Below are 16,925 nucleotides of genomic sequence, written 5' to 3' on the forward strand. Positions count from 1 at the left end.
TACCAATAACGAAAAAGATGGGCAGGTTGCTCATCCCGTTGGTTCTATCTGTTGGTCAGTAAAAGAAGTGACGCGGGATTTCGAAGTGTCATCGTGCATATATTAATGAACCTGAGTGCATTTCTTGGGCATTTGAACTCTTACATCTAGTGAACTATTATATTAATTAACTAATTTCAAAATTTAATACTTTATACCGAAATAATTCAGATCTGTGAATAATTATAAATTTTACATTTCTGATAGAGGCTGGATCCCTAGTCACTCTGGTAACTACAATTAAACCTCTGTGTTAAACACTGCTGCAGGTCCATTTTTCCAAGATAGACTACAGCCCGTGGCGATCGCCTGCGTACTTGGGTGGGCCTGGGCTACTCCAAATCGAATCCAATTAAAATTTTAAATTCCCTCCCTCTACGTTCAAGACATAGTTTCGTAAAGGTGTCAAAGCTTGTCTGCATTCGTTGACAAGTTTCAGTTTCTGAAGATTTAGCGTTTTGTGACTCAGAATATTTTGTATTTCCTTAAGAATGTCAATTCTCTTCTCTGCAGGCTTCTTAACAGAATTCGTCTTAAATGCTTGAGCGGGATTAAGTCCTTCGAGTTTCCAGCATAGAAACACTGAACTCCCATAGCTTAAGAAATTCTGGGCATAACTTCGATGCAGCTGTGTGATTGCCGGAACATATAACATTTTTTTCTTCTTTTTACAGAAAACAAGTATACTTTATGTAATTGGAGCACTCGATTTCCCTTGAGGAATTAAAACAGGTGGATTGGGCTTATCCAAAGTGCTGACACAGGAAACACTGTACTGAGAACTTCCGTGACTGTACCGGAAACTTCCGAGACGAATCTAACTACGTATTTGCATATATTGGATTCGGTACTCATAATGAACTTTCAAAGCTAAATATGAAGTGGATTAATTTGTTTATCAACAAATATGTTCCAGTAAAGCACGTCACTTGGAGCATACTAGAAATAATTTCACGGAGGAGTCCAACTTTCACGAGGAATTGATTCACACAAATATGGGTTAAGCATTTGTAAAGGTATATAAGACAGACCTATAATCTCTGTAGACCTAAGAACACTTTATAAATTAAAATCAAAGTAGATGCAGCATATCACATTAGATTAAATATCGATTTTTTGTAACTTTCTAAAAGTTTAACTGCTTTCAGTTCAAATTTAAATCTCATCAACGTACTAAGAACGGTAATTTTCTCAGTAAAACTCACAGAAGAATTTGAAGAACTAAGTAGAAAACTTAGATAGTAACTTAGAAAGTAGAGTAGGTAACTGTTTCTGTAGTTTTGTAGTGAATAACTTTCTGTAAGTATCTGCTTTTGTAATCTTTAGTCTAATTGAAGGACTGGATATCATCATCCTTTCTTATAAAAATTTCCCTTTCTCACCTCCTTTCGATATCTTAGTCTATTCATATCCATCTGATTGAGGTGCTGCAGTTATTTTATAATTTATGGACACCTAAGGAACTCCTTTGTTAATCATGTCATGATCTGTGTAGCTAAAAAACCGACTTGACATTCCCTATATGCTCACATTATGAGATTCTGCAGTGGTGTACCGACTTTCAAAAGTGGTGGGGAGGGTGCCCATATACTGAAATGGAATTTTACCAAAAGAAGTTAATTTTCTGCCGTTTTAATTACTTGAATTTGTAAGAAGGAAAATAAAGTATACTGAAATTCATTCTTTCGTAAAAAATCAAAAATGATTCGATTTTATATGTTTATTGCATTATTAATAATAAAACATTAACCTCCTTTTGGATTTCTTCATTTTGATGATAATGTTACGTTTTATAGGCTCGTGGATTTTGATTAATTATGATGACACTTAATGAAAAATCCAAACACAATTTATTCGCCAGTAATTACTGTTACACAAGACAGTTTGAAAGACACGTTTACGATCGTCGAAAAACTACGATAAACACATTGAAACAATCAGCGTCATAGTCTTCAGGCTACAATGGGGAAAAGAGCTTCACTGCAAAGCACTAAAGTACAGCTCCAAACTCGGACGATCGTTCTCAAGTTAATCTCTGAACTCAAGACACAAATCTCTGAATTCAAGTCACCCTAATATCCGAACTCAAGACACACTACTCTCCGCGTACAGGCGGGGTATATTATAGCTTTAACCCTTAGCCTGTCGAGCGATTTTCTGCAAATCCCTTTAAAACTGTCGCTAGTTTTGGGCCGAACTTCCCGTAAAATGTCGCGAAAATAACCCTAAACCTAAGAAAATTGTCAGGCAGTTCTTTTGTTATTTTCCATCTCTCCCAGAATTTTACTTCAATGATTCCGCTAAGTGAGATTGCTTACTAGATATTGTCTCGTAGATGTCAGCTGTCAAGAGACTTGCAAAAGACTAGAATCTCCGTGATGACCGTCTCAATGCCGCAGGATACAGCTGCGAAACTTAAAAGTTTACTTCCCTAAAACAAATATGCTTTTTTAAGTAAAGTTAAATATTCAGCGAAGCTAAAATTTGGTAACTGAATGTCTTAATTTCAAGGGCGAAAAAAAATATTTTTATGATTGTACGTGGATAGCTGTTTTGAAAAAGGATGGGTTTCAAATGTGACTTATTTTTCATCTGATTTATGAAAACAAGAAATTAAGTGATTTTAGGATATAGCATAAACATTTTTTTAAAATATCTTCTCGATCTCAAAGAAATTAAACGTGCCCTTGGTATAAATAAATAATAATAATGCCTTTGGTTTCCGCTTTTTCTTAAGCAATAATTTCGAGATTTTTTAATACAAACATTACGGTATTAATTTTTAAACAACTGATCTGTTTTTAAAAGCAATAAACAAAACATTTAGGAGTTATTTAAGGGCTGAAACGGTGATAATATCAATTTAAAATTTGCATTTCACTTTTTTTTATATACACTATTCTATTTTGAAAGGGAATTTTAACCCGAAACAGTCTTTATGAATTTTCAGGTGATCATGAATTTATTGACTGAGTTTAAAAATTCTTGCCTTCCTGTCCTTGAAACATTAGTACACTTTGTCTGAAAAAGGATTAAAAACGTTACCCTATAACAAACAGAAAGCTAAAAAGGAAAAGTGGCACATAGTTAATACGAAACAAATTCATTAGCTTATTATCATTATATTATTTATTAGCTTACAATATAGTTGTTGAATATGGTATTTTTGTAAATAAAGGGTATTATTGTACATTTTGTAAAAAATAAGTAAGCATTATAATATTTAATAATTATAACAATTATTAATTATTTAAGAAATCATTATAAGAATAAAATTCAAAATTTTTTGTGGAATATATTTTTTGAGGATAATTTCTTTCCTAGGAATCCCAGCATTCAATTTTTTGAAGCATTAAGTTCTAAGAAATTGTCTTGCTTCAACGCAGATTTAATTATTCACATGAAATCCCTAACAAAAGAAAATGTCTTAAACAATAGTTTTTATTAGAGTAAATATTTTTATTATTTTAATACTAATAATAATATACAAACAAATATTTAAGTTCACTGCAGTTGAGTGAACAAGAATACTGGATGTGTGATGTTTGTCCTGGATTTGTTGCTGGCAACCGAACAGGTTAGCGGCTTGGTGTCTTTATAATTTTCCCCATGCGTAATGTGAATTCAAGCAAATTTCATTTTGAAAATTTTATAAGCAGATATTCTCTTAAAACAGATAATCCATGACTATTTTAACAACTATAAAAAAATAATTTATGAATATTTTTCGTTTTACGACAACACGAGCAAAATAATTTTCTCTGAAAAAATATATGCACCAGCACTCCTTATCGGCCGCCGTTAACTGCATCGTTCTTATTCTTCACAGTATTTTTTTTCGAAGAACGTTTTGTCAGTAAAATGCACTATTTATAATCTGTCATTTTATTTTGTTCTTCTGTTATGTAAATAATCAACTTAAAATACATATATCGTAAGCTGAGAAAGCCCAGTAACGGTCGAGAAGTAAGATAGTTGAGCATGTTAAATCCTAGCGGCTGCATAGGAGGTTTCGAGGTTTTTCATAAGTGTATTGTGAATTACCAGCCTGTTTCCCTAAAAAAAAAAAAAAAACTCTTCTTTTAGGTAAGTAACCCCTGCGTGCTTTACCATAATCCAAAATCTTTGTCGGGAAATCTTTGGCGCATGTTACCTTGAGAAAATTGTGGAGTGGGTAGATAAAGATCTACCGAAAAGAGTGAATTGAAACCCAAATGTACTGCTTATCAAGCCAAAACACCACTGTAAATGTTTATGTTTGGCAAGGAATTTCTAGAACATTTGACATTTGAATTCAATAGGTACAGGTTACAAAATCGTAGCAAAATAAATTCAATCACAATCGACGAAATGAAGGTATTTTGGGAGATCTGTACGTACATGTTAGTTGTAGATTTATCATTTAGAAGATGGTAATGATCACTGCAAACAAGGCAGGAAATGATTTCAAATGCGATGACGATAAATCGTTGGGAAGAGATTTGTATGCATACACGTACATGCATGCTGTCCACTGTGAACAAACTGTAGCAATTATTTAAATTTTTTTAAATATAAACTTTGCATATAAAGCTGTTTTTTTTAATTCTCCACTATAAAAATAATACAAAAAACAGCATAGAAATGTTTTTCTCACATGCACCAAATGCACGCATTATTACCCTTTCCTGGATTTGAAGAACTCACAGAAAGAAAGAGGGAGCAGAAATGCTGACAACAAATTTTATTGGTCTCCGACTGATTGCTTTGGGAACACGAAGTCTTTGCAAACGGTTCTCAGAAGCAGTCCCAGTCCCTTATCTAGAGGGGGGCAAGCCGGGGTCTGTGCCCCGGGCGGCAAATTCAAGCGTGTTACTGGATCGTATTTGGAATGTTGTCTAATTTTTGATACAATATTAGTAATTTTAAAGACCACTTTTAAGAATATTTATAATTAATTACTAAGAAACATTTTAATGAAACAAACAGTTAAAAGAAAGCTAAGTACATCCGAATACGACTATAAAGATAAGATCAGAGAGAGGACAATCGAGGAACTGCAGGCGTCACTGACAAGGTCAGACGACCCTGTCCTCGAGGCTCGCGCCTCTGGACTCATCACAGCCTAAATATAATAGATCTGGGGGGGTTGACCTCATTTGATTTTTCACTGCCGTTTGCTTGTCTTCCCAAAAGGGATTATTGCCCCTTTAATGCAAGCTCACTTCAAAATGTCTTGCCCGATCGTATACCAACTTCGCGGAATTAATTGAAGCCCTCCTCAATTCTCGAAGGAGGTAAGAAAGCAGGTTATTTCCTACCTCCATGAAATTCTCCTCGACAACTAACAATGGTCAACTTTTCAGTCCCTCACTTTAATGTACAGAGGGTGACACACAAAGAAGAAACTATGAATTACGAACGAATTACTTTCTTTTATACTCATATTATATTTTTATAATAAAGAATGATGAGTCAGAACTTGTTTATGCTCCACAGGAATTAAAAAATTTTCAAGTTGCAACATTTAGCTGCTATATGTTTGACAATTATTATATAAAGAAGAAATTTTGGACTTAAGTAGTTAAAATCTTGCAAAGCGATAGTTAATGTACTAAAATATTATAATTATATTTAATTCTTGAAATTAAAAGTGGTCAATTAATGTCAAAAACTAAATAGGAAAAAATTGAAATTAAACTGAGCTATCATGTTTCTTAAAATTACCATCCATATTTACTGATGTAATTTTAAGAAGTGTAATAACCGAGTTTAATTTGAATTTTCTCCTATTTAGTTTTAACGTTACTTGTCCACTTTTAACTTCACTTTGGAGGTAATGTTTAATATATCAGTTTTGACGTATGTAAACTAGATAAATTAATGAACTTACAAGAAATTGATATATATATCTACTATATATATATCTACTACATATATTAAATCAACCTATCAAATATCGGATTTAAGAGAAGATACTACAGTACTAATATTAATTTGAATCGCAGTTTAATTTTTTTTTTTGTTGTTGTTTAGATAAATATTTATGAATTTTCCTTAGATCTTAAATTTCAAATTCAACATTTTAGGTAAATAGTTCTAATCTAATTTTAAAATTATTTTCATTGAATCCCAATATTCGGCCCAATATTTGGTTCTAAATTCATACAAATATTGTTATAATATATGTCATATTAAGCCGTTATTTACTTTTCCAATTTTTAATCACTGAACTTGAAGTTACTTAACTTTCTTACAGACTCCATATTTTAAGAAATATAAGAACTGTTTAAAAATTTATTTTGTTTTCCAATACTTCTCTCACCGATATGCAATGAAACACTTTTAATTTAATTAAACACATACACGTTTAATTAATCATTATGAACATATGAAACATGTTCATAATTATACAAAAAATTTCTAACTTTCTTCTATTCATCGCTTAAAATTTTTAATGTCCTGTTCACCCATTTCTTTTTAAACTTGCATTATATATTCCTTTTTGCTATACATTAGAATTTGTATATTGTTGCATTGTATTCATCCAAGTTGTATTTAAATGATAATTTTTAGAAAGTTCTGCATCATAACTCTAGTCAATAGAAGATGTTTCTAACGTCTTCGTGTTGATGAATCGTTAGTATGCATCCTTTTTTTCAGTTTAGGTTTAGATTTCAATAAAACTATTCTTAAAGAGAGATGACGCTGAGTTATGCTAATAATATCTCTAACTATTGCTATTTATAATACAAGTTAACGTGATTAATAGTATAGCTCATTTACAATTTTTATAAAAATTTCCAGCCATACCGGAAATAATAGCAAATGCTCCTAATATTTTGATTACATTTTCTTCTTCCTTTATATTTTTGTGATATAATGCTTCATGATTGCATAGAGATAAATGTAATTCATTTACCAGATATGTAAATCTATATTCAGCGCACTTTTGCGTTTACTAATATTGTACCTTCTATCTTCTTTAATATATTATTCAACACACAGCATCTCATAAGACTAATTTCAAAAACTGTGCGTTCACCAGCGATCAAGCGGTAAAGTCATTAAACATTGGTAATTTGACTGAAGTTTCAAATTCAAGAGAATGATTTGGCTGTATGACAGTTTTCGTGGCTCTTCCTCATATGTAACGTGAGTACGAGCCAGTTTATCTTGAAAATTTGCTCCTACTAGTGACCGAATTGAAAACCGAATGCAATGGACTGAATCCATTGCATTCGTGATTTTTAACTTGTATATATTTGCTTCAGATATTAATTAGTAATGTGTCATTCCTATTTTTTGTACCATGCTGAACTGCTTTAGTATTTAGGACTGAATCATTTTCCATTAGTTTGGCTGGTTATTGTTGCAAATATTTCAAAACTGCATATTTCAGAGAATTTCTATGTAAATTTGATTATCACAGTGCAAAAATACTGTGAATATGTAAATATTTTGAATATATAAATATATGTTATCGAGCTGTGTGAGGACGATAATAGAGTTCTTGAATAGTTTACATAAAGGCGTTATTGCGAATTTTAACGTGCTAGGTTAAAGTTACTGCTAGTATAGAGAAATTGGTATAAAATTATTCAATCCATTGATAATTTGCTTATATTTGTTTACATGAAATTTTTAATTATTTAATAATGTGTGATTCCCATTTTTGTACTGTGCTGAACTATTTTAGTGTTTTGTATTGAATCGTTTTCTATTAGTATCATTTATTAGTATGAGTAACTATTGCTGCAAATATTGAAAAAATGCCTATTTCAGGGAAAATGTAAATTTGATTATTTCATTGCACCGGAGAGACAGCTGCATTAGGAGGGTTCGCGAGGTTTTTATCCGTGTAACTTTTGATATGTATGTCGGGCCTCCGCCCACCAGCGGCCGAGCGTAAAGTCGCTGAATACTGGTAGTTCGGTCCGAGGTTCGAATCCCGCGAACGGGCTAGCTGCATGGGTGTTTTCGTGGTTTTCCCCATGTGTAACGTGTATACGAGCCAGTTTCCCTTAGAAAGTCCTCCATAAACGCATCCCTTTCCTTAGGCAGATAGCCCTAGTGTGCTTTGCCATAATTAAATACACCATATGTCGGGCCTCCAGCGGCTGAGCGGTAAACTCTGAACACTCGTAGGTTAGAATCCCGGCGAATTTGCTGGCTCCATGGGCCGTTTCCGCCGTTTCACTCATGCGTTATTTGCATACAAGCCAATTACTCTTCGAAAGCCCTCAGCGAAGGCATCTCTCTTCTTAGGCAGATATCCCTCTTATGCTTCGCCGTAAATAAAGAAACTAAACAATTTGTTATGTATATTTCTTTTATAACAAAAATGGCACATAAAGAATTTCTTTCTATAAAATGGATTTTACATTTTATCTCTAACCCTACCTATTTCTATGTTTATTAAAAAAAATTGAAATTTGTTAGAGAAACTTAAAGGAAGATAAGTGAGGGCGGCAGTTTTAAGTTTTTGCCCCGCCTAGGAAAAATGCTAAGTCCGGCGCTGTTCAGAAGCTATTCGGGCAAACGGGTTTAGTTATACTATTTTGCAAAGCAGAAGCCAAAGATAAAAGTGTCCGCCCTCTATTTAGACGAAAGGTCGGTGGTGAAATCGGTCAATGTCTTCTTCAAGGGCTGGCCTTTTATCTACGTCCACAAGGAAATACCACAGAAACATGTGTTCAAAAGACCAATTTTATACTTCTAAATACTTCCGGTCTGACAGCAAGATTTAAAAAAATTGTTTTCGATATAAAAAGGTAATAAGCTAATTTTTAAATTGTTTTATACACAAAACCAAGTAGGGAGATAAAATTTTATTTTCTTAATATATATATTTTCTCAGAAATTATTTTGCGAGTAAATCTTTTCAAGTTACGAAACTCTCACCTACATGTATTTTTAAATCAGATTTATTTAATGTATATGGATAAGCTAAACAAGCGCACTTTCGCACGTATAAAATATTCATTAATACATACATAAAAATGAAATAAAATTTTAAAATAATGCAATTTAGTAATTAGTGTATTAAAAATAATTTAAAATTTGTTGTGATCTCATTTCTTATGTTATATGCTTTTATTTTAGTTTTGAATATGCACTTATTTTATTTTATTATGGTATATGCATTTACCATTCTTTGTTCTCAAATTTTGTCTGATTATTTGAATATGGCAAAACAAACGAGATCGTCTGTCTAAAGGATAGACTAGTCGCCGTGGTGGGCTTTTAAGTAAAACTCATTCGTATCCATGTCACACATGGGAAAACTATGAAACCCAGCCATGCAGACAATTTGTTCGTTTGGGTTTCAGTGCAAGCAGAACTAGTAGTAATCAGCGGTTTTAGTCAGGAAGGCCACTGGTTGGCGTCTGATAGATTTAAAAATCTGATAAATCGTATTTAATAAGCATAATACTAATAAACGAAACCAGTTTATAAAACCAGTTTTATAAAACAAAAATAAAATGCTTATACCGGACGTAACTAAATCTCGATATAACACAGAATAACACTGATAAAGGAGAGTGTTATAACACTGAATTTATATACTAAACGGAATATACATTAATTCTATATATAGAAAAATTTAGCAAATTTCGTTGGGAATGTCTAGCGGCGAAATCCTTACTATATATATCCTTATTTTAAATTCATCGCATACCTCGTGTTTCAACTATTACCTCAAAATACATATAACCCACAAATAACTTTTTTTTTATTTAAATTTAATAACTTTATTTCCCTATACAAATTTTTCAGGATCTTTTCAGTTATAGGACAACACACACAAAAGAATTTTCTGTATACAAATAAATGTGCTAGTAAGAAAATGCACTTTTGACAGCAGCTCATGTCTATAATGGTAAAATTTTTCGGAACATAAGAAATTTGTTGCTTAAATTCATTTTTTTCATTGAACAAAAAAACAAATAGAATGACACATTATTAAAAATGTTTTATTCACATTCTGAAAACAAGAACATTGCTATAAAAGCAAAGAAAAAAAAAAAAAAAAAAAAAGGAACGGCATATTTCACTTAAGGTGAGCCAACTTTGACGCATAAACTTTTAAACACAAAATATTTTAAGCATGTTATGTAGTAATCGTTTGGTTTATTTGACTGTTGCAAAGCACTCGAGGGTTATTTTACATAAGGGGAAGGATGCCTTCTTGGAGGGCTTTTTAAAGGAAACCGGCTTGTGTACACGTGACACATGAGAAAAACACGGAAGCATCCATGCAGAATCCTTTCGCCGGGATTCGAACCCCGGACAGAACTAGCAGTGTTCCGTTGTGGGCTAGCTTGGGTAACGGAAAAAAGCAAAATCTCATAATGGATGCAAAATGATGGCCTGTATAATACGAAATTATTGCCATTTCAATAGCATAAAGTGACCTTCGCGATATTTTATTTTATTTTATTTTATTTAGCTCACGATAAAATACACGACTATTAATATAATTATAGTTTGACCCGAATTGAAACCCCTGTGATTGGCTCACCACACGGGCGTTTTCGTGAATTTACTTATACGTAACACGGGTACAAGATAGTTTTCCTTCGACAGTCTTTCATGAAACATACTTTCTTTAGACAGATCGCCCTTTGCGTGTTTTATCATAATCTAACAAACCAAACTAAACCTAATCCCAAGCGAGGACTAGCACTCAGAGGAGATCTTCATGAAGGACCTTTTTAAAGGCTGAAGGCAACGATGGATTGGAATTAGGGTCGTTAACTAGAACAGAAAGATTTTTTTGAATGTGAAATGCCTCTAGAAAATCCGGTTAACCAATGAAAGATGTTTTTTTGAATAATTTTGACAGCAGAAAAATTGAGTGTGTGATTTTCGATTTACGGACCAACAATGTTGGGCAACACAAGACTTCTGTGTTTCCTTTTTTCTAACATATGCCTCATGCTCCTTAACGCGAAATTTTAAAGCTCTCTTCGTTTGGCCAATGTAAATTAAAGCACACCGGCAAGGAATCCTATAAACACCCCAGGCATTCATATCCGGAATGGGGTCCTAGAGTATGGAACTCGGAATTTTATTGTCGGGAGAGTAAACGACCCGAAAGTTAAATTTCTGCAAAATACGTGCAACTTTATAGCTAATTGATGGAAAGAAGGGAATGACAAGAGAATAGTCGTTATGGATAAGAACACTTGCATTGATGTTGTCACTAAACTCTTAAACGAAGGACCGTATAATCCGATCCCTAAAAATCCTTCACCTTCGGGCCTGCCAAAAATAAAAACTGTGATCAAATCTTCACAAATCCTTTCAAGCAACTTAAAACATTCGCTTATCCCATCTGTTGCGAATTGTGCCAGATAGTATGCTCTTCCCAAAAAGTGGTATTCCTTTCCGCCCTGTTGTATCAAATTTAGGTACCGCCTCGTATCCGTTAGCTAAATATTTATTTTCTAGATTTTCAACTCTATTAGACAATAACATTTACACCATAAAATATTCAACAGAGTTTATAAAAAAGGTTAAAACATTTCTCCTAAAAATTTACTCATAGTTTCTTTTGCTGTAAAAATCATTATTCACCAATGTTCCAGTGGAGGATGCATTAAGATGTCTAAAAACCAGACTTCGCAAATTTCATTTCTTTTCCATCGAAATTGATGAGCTAATTTCTCTCACTCAATTCTGTTTGAAACAAACACATTTTGTTTTCCAAAATAAATATTACAAGCAAACTGAGGGATTAGTCATGGGAAGCCCCCTCGGTTCCCCATCCTGGCTGTACGTAGATGATACTTTTACCCTGTTTGAAGGTAATAAAGATGATTTAAATAAAGTTCTTTCAACAATGAATTCTGTTGACCCTGCTATTCAGTTCACTTTTGAACTTGAGATTTGCAATTCTCTTCCGTTTCTCGACATTCTGATCACGCGTAACACATCCAACTTCAGTACTACGGTTTACCGTAAACCTTCATCGGTTTGCCTTCCACCACACTTTAAATCATGCCATCCGACTAAACAAAAGTTCTCTTCATTTTATTCCTATGTTTTCAGGGCTCTTCAAGTTTGCTTTTCCAAACTATCCCTTGACGAAGAACTAAACTATTTAAAAGCAATAGCTATTGACAGGGGCTTTTCAGCCAACATTATTACTCAAACACTTAAGAAATTCTCACCTTAAGACACCAAAAGGCATGCTTTTGTTTTAGGAGAATATAAATATTCTGTTGTCATTCCCTTCTTTCCATCAATTAGCTATAAAGTTGCACATATTTTGCAAAAATTTAACTTTCGGGTCGTTTACTCTCCCATCAATAAAATTCCGAGTTCCATACTCAAGGACCGCATTCCGGATATGAATTCCTGCAGTATTTACAGGATTCCTTGCCAAAGTGGTTTAATTTACATTGGCCAAACTAAGAGAGCCTTAAAATTTCGAGTTAAGGAGCATGAGGCATATGTTAGAAAAAAGGAAACACAGAAGTCTTCTGTTGCCCAACATTGTTGGTCCGAAAATCACACTTTCAATTTTTCTGCTGTCAAAATTATTCAAAAAAACAGCTTTCATTGATTAACCGGATTTTCTAGAGGCATTTCACATTCAAAAAAATCTATCTGTTCTAGTTAACGACCCTAATTCCAATCTATCGTTGCCCTCAGCCTTTAAAGAATTGTGTTTTAGTTCTGGTTTCATCAACAGATGGCGTCAGCAGCTTATCTCCTGTCCATGCTTTCTTATCTTATCTAATCATTATATCTCACCTCGTTCATTTACGGTTTTGCAGCTGAGTAAACTATCGAAACTAGTCATGTGAAAATTTGAAAATATATGGCTGATTTTTTTGTTGTTTGGCTTTTAAGTTAATATTTGTTCGACGTGTTATTGTATCTTAATTATATCACTTAGGCTTCGCTGATTATTGTTGTTCTCACATGTGGCACTATTTTTTGAATTTTAATCGCTTTCAATTGACCGTTTCTTTTTTGTTAGTCCACTGTGGCTTCTTTTTCGTTGATTATTGCCCAGTCATTTCTACAAAGAAGTATGTAAGTAAGTACTATTTTATTATTATTATTATTTCATTTGTTATTAGCCCAAAAATCAGAAGGGCTATTAATTTCGTTTAGGGATTTTGCGTTGGTTCATTATAAACAGCGAATCACGTTTTAAATGGTTGCCACCAAATATTAGAGCTCTTAAAGAAATTAAATAATGTAAAATCTGCATAAATGTATGAGTGTTTCTCGCATTGTGATAAAACAACGATACCTAGAGCCATCCAAATTTGAATACCGTAATCTTCCACAGAATCTGGACATGTGGAAGCCCTAATTTGAATTTGAAATTTGTTTTATTATCGATTTCATATTTTGTAATACTTCAACGAATTTTTGGTTAACAAACTAAACAATTTCAAACCGAGCAATGCAAACACTGTGTGTAGTTCCAACCTTTTATCTAACAGCTAAGTGTGTAGGAATTTCGTGAACATGTAGGTGAATATTCGCTTTAGTTCAGAAACAGATACGTAAAACTCAAAAAGGGTTACCCTTTATTTCTGAAAATAAGAATTTCACAGATAGGCCCTTTCTCAGGAAGTGCAGCAAAGCCTTGACAAATTAAATAATGAAGAATATGCGTAAATGTATGTATGTTTCTCGCACTTTGATAAAACAACTTACCTGGCGCCATCAGATTTTGAATAACGTACATCTCAACCCGAATATGGACATCTGGGAACCCTAATTTGAAATTTGTTTTATTATCTACTAGCCGCTATGCGGCCAGCCTTCATCTGGCTTTTAAATGTACCGAAAAAATGCCTTAAGTGAACACTTGGGACCGATGGCCCCGTAAGTTCTTCCAATTTTCTCCCTTTGTTGAGATTACAAACCCCCCTTGCATACGACCCTAATGTATAAAGCAAACAAATATATATATATATATATATATATATATATATTTTTTTAATTTTTAGCAAATTGATTGCATGAGGTGTGTATTGAACATTTGTTAAAACATAATTTATCCCACTTTACAACTTCTTTTTATCACTTTTCTCTCGACAGTATCCAAAAGAAACATTAAATTTAAAAACTGCACAGAATTATTGCCCTTCTGGGTGTAGTGTTAATGCTTACACGGTGTGGTGTTGAACTCCAATGAAAACGCTAATAATGGAACACCACATGAAAATTTTATTGAACGCCAAAAAAAATGGCTACAAGAGGCTACATCAACAAGAGAAAAACCTAAGTCTTTTTCTTAAAATCAAATTCTTTACATTTTACGTGCGAGAGCAATACGTGTCTCTCGAGCCTGCGTTTTTAACATTGCCAACAATTTAATTATTTTAATAACAACTATTTTAACAACTATTGAAAACGTATTCGGAAGAACATTTGTTAGATTCTTACTACAACTGCGTCCTTCGGAAATTGAATATTCGCATGGTTTTCCTCTCTCTGTTTTCCCACAATAAAAGTAGTGAAAAAGGGGGAAAACAGGTGAGGAAATACAATAATATTTGTCAAAAATAGTAGTTTGTGTTCTGAAACAGTGAGTGCTTGCAAATTGCGGTCAGTTGCACTAGAGATGCGAACAAAAATACGTAGCACCTAATTTGATAATTATATCAACATGATTATTTCCGATAACATCAACTAAATTCTTAAAAACTTCTTGTTTAATTAATTGTTAAATTTAATTAATTGTTAAATAATTAATTGTTAAATTTAATGTAATATACGTAATGAGGCTATCAAATGGCTGGTACATTATTTCCTCTGCAGCTGACCACTTAATCAGCATACATCTCCCAATAATTTTCTTGCGATTTCTTACTGAGCTTTGTAAAAAAACTGCGATAAGCACTTCAAAATTTAACAAAAGTTTGCATAATGTAGACTCTAAGTAATTCTTAATAAATTCCCGCAGGTCTGTACTCAAATATTCTAAAATATAGCGATAAATTGAAAACAGATGTTTCGGTTTCAAAATAATATTGTTCAACAGAATATATCATTTAGTATTTTTCAGGTTCAAATTTATACTTATTCTTAAAACTGATTTTTGTTTTCAATAAGCGCAGCTTCAGCTACAACTTCAATTGAAGTTTCCACTCTAACTTCTTATTTTCTTTTCTCACTTCTAATTCGTAAGTATTTGATGTATACATATATTCAGCTCCCCGTAATTTCTGACATAGCATCCTTGTTTTGGCCCCAAGTTATAGTACACTGAAGGCTCTAAAATTAGTTTGAGATGTTATATCCTTGGTGGATTCGAATATGTTGTCGCTATGCTGAAACGGTTTTGTGCAATATTTTCAGTTAAAGAAATTTGATTGTCATACTTTAAAAATATAAAACACAGATTCTTTATAAATTGTTGCTTATTTTTCAATCTAATTACGATATATAAATTTGGAAATAGTTTTAATGTCTTTCGTAATTCCCAAAATTAATTAATTTTTAAAAAACACTCACTGTGTTTTCCAACGTATGTTTTCTCCATGCACAGGCAGTATTTCCTTCTTTTGTGAAAGGGAAATCTTTCTTACTTCTTGTTTTGTAACAAGTATAATATGGTTAGCTCTAATTAAATTAGACGTTACATAGTCTAATTTTAAGTCTTAGATTGCCATTTTTAATATTTAGTACAAAGTAAAGGAAGTATTGTTACTGCGAAAACTTTCGGGTGTCATATTTCAACAGAATTATCCAATTGGACCGTTCCTGCATCCATTTGGACGGTTTTTTTATGTGACTTCTGGATGTACGGACAGAATAAAGGACTGTTTTTCCCCAAAAAAGATTGTAAAATGCATTTAAAATGGACTGGAAAGGGACTGAAAAGGGAAATTTCGGATACATACATCTAGCATAACTCAAAAAAAGAACCGTAGAACGTTGAAATTTTGTACATCGGAGTAAGTGCATAAGTTCTAGTTGCGCCCCTCCCATTTTTATTCAAATCGGCAGAACCGAACGCTTATATATGTAAACCCGCCGCCTTAAAATTCGTCACCCGGCCTTTATTTTTCCAATCGTTGGTCTTAGTCCTATACTTCCAGTTCCAGAGTTTTCAAATGGCAAAAATATTCATGTTTTTGGAAATGTGAAATATAAAAATAAAGTTTTTTTTTTTTGACAATTTTGTGGTCTTCTGGTTCCTGTACGTACATTCTGGAAAGTTTTCGATTCGCTATGAAAAAATAAAATTGCAAGGCATTTGACACCCGAACGGCAAAAATCGATCGAGATATTTAAGTTCAAAATTTGCAAACTTTTAAGTCATTTTCAACTTGCTTTTAGAAATCGTTTAATCAAGTTAGAATAATTTTCATAATAAGGAAGTCATGTGATGTCCGCATCAGTTTAAACCTGAGCCCTTTTTTTCATCAAAAATGTATTAGATGGAATCTGCTGAAGTTAGTTATGTTTGATCATAGTCACATATCTGGGTAAGCAGAAAAAATTAGTATTGAGTGTCCCACTGGTACTGAAGGGATCCTAAGTTTTACTAACGTTTATTTTATTTTAAATCTTTACTATCACTTCTTATTTTCTACTTCCGGCCAGAATTAAAAGCTTTAACTTATTTATGCAAATTTATCTTGCTAACGCCAAGTACTTAAGTTGTGTCTTTTTGCCAAGCAAGAGAGAGGAAGGAGTTATTGGAAGCAAGCCGCTTGCCATAGTAGTTTTACGAGTTTTCACTCGGTTGCCGGTTGCCTTCAAGGCCAGAGGTTTAGTCCTCTTGATAATTTCAAACGTATCGTAGTTTTAGCAGCTCGGCGTACTACATACGGACTTTGTTAAATAACGGCCAATCTTAAAGCTAGGCACTTGTATACTAATTCAAAGTTAGTTTTAGTTAGAGTTTTAGTTAGTAGTTTTAT

Source organism: Stegodyphus dumicola, chromosome 4, assembly GCF_044657685.1.
Source record: "Stegodyphus dumicola isolate Sdum_Otavi_A_Nest chromosome 4, ASM4465768v1".
Lineage (NCBI taxonomy): Eukaryota > Metazoa > Arthropoda > Arachnida > Araneae > Eresidae > Stegodyphus > Stegodyphus dumicola.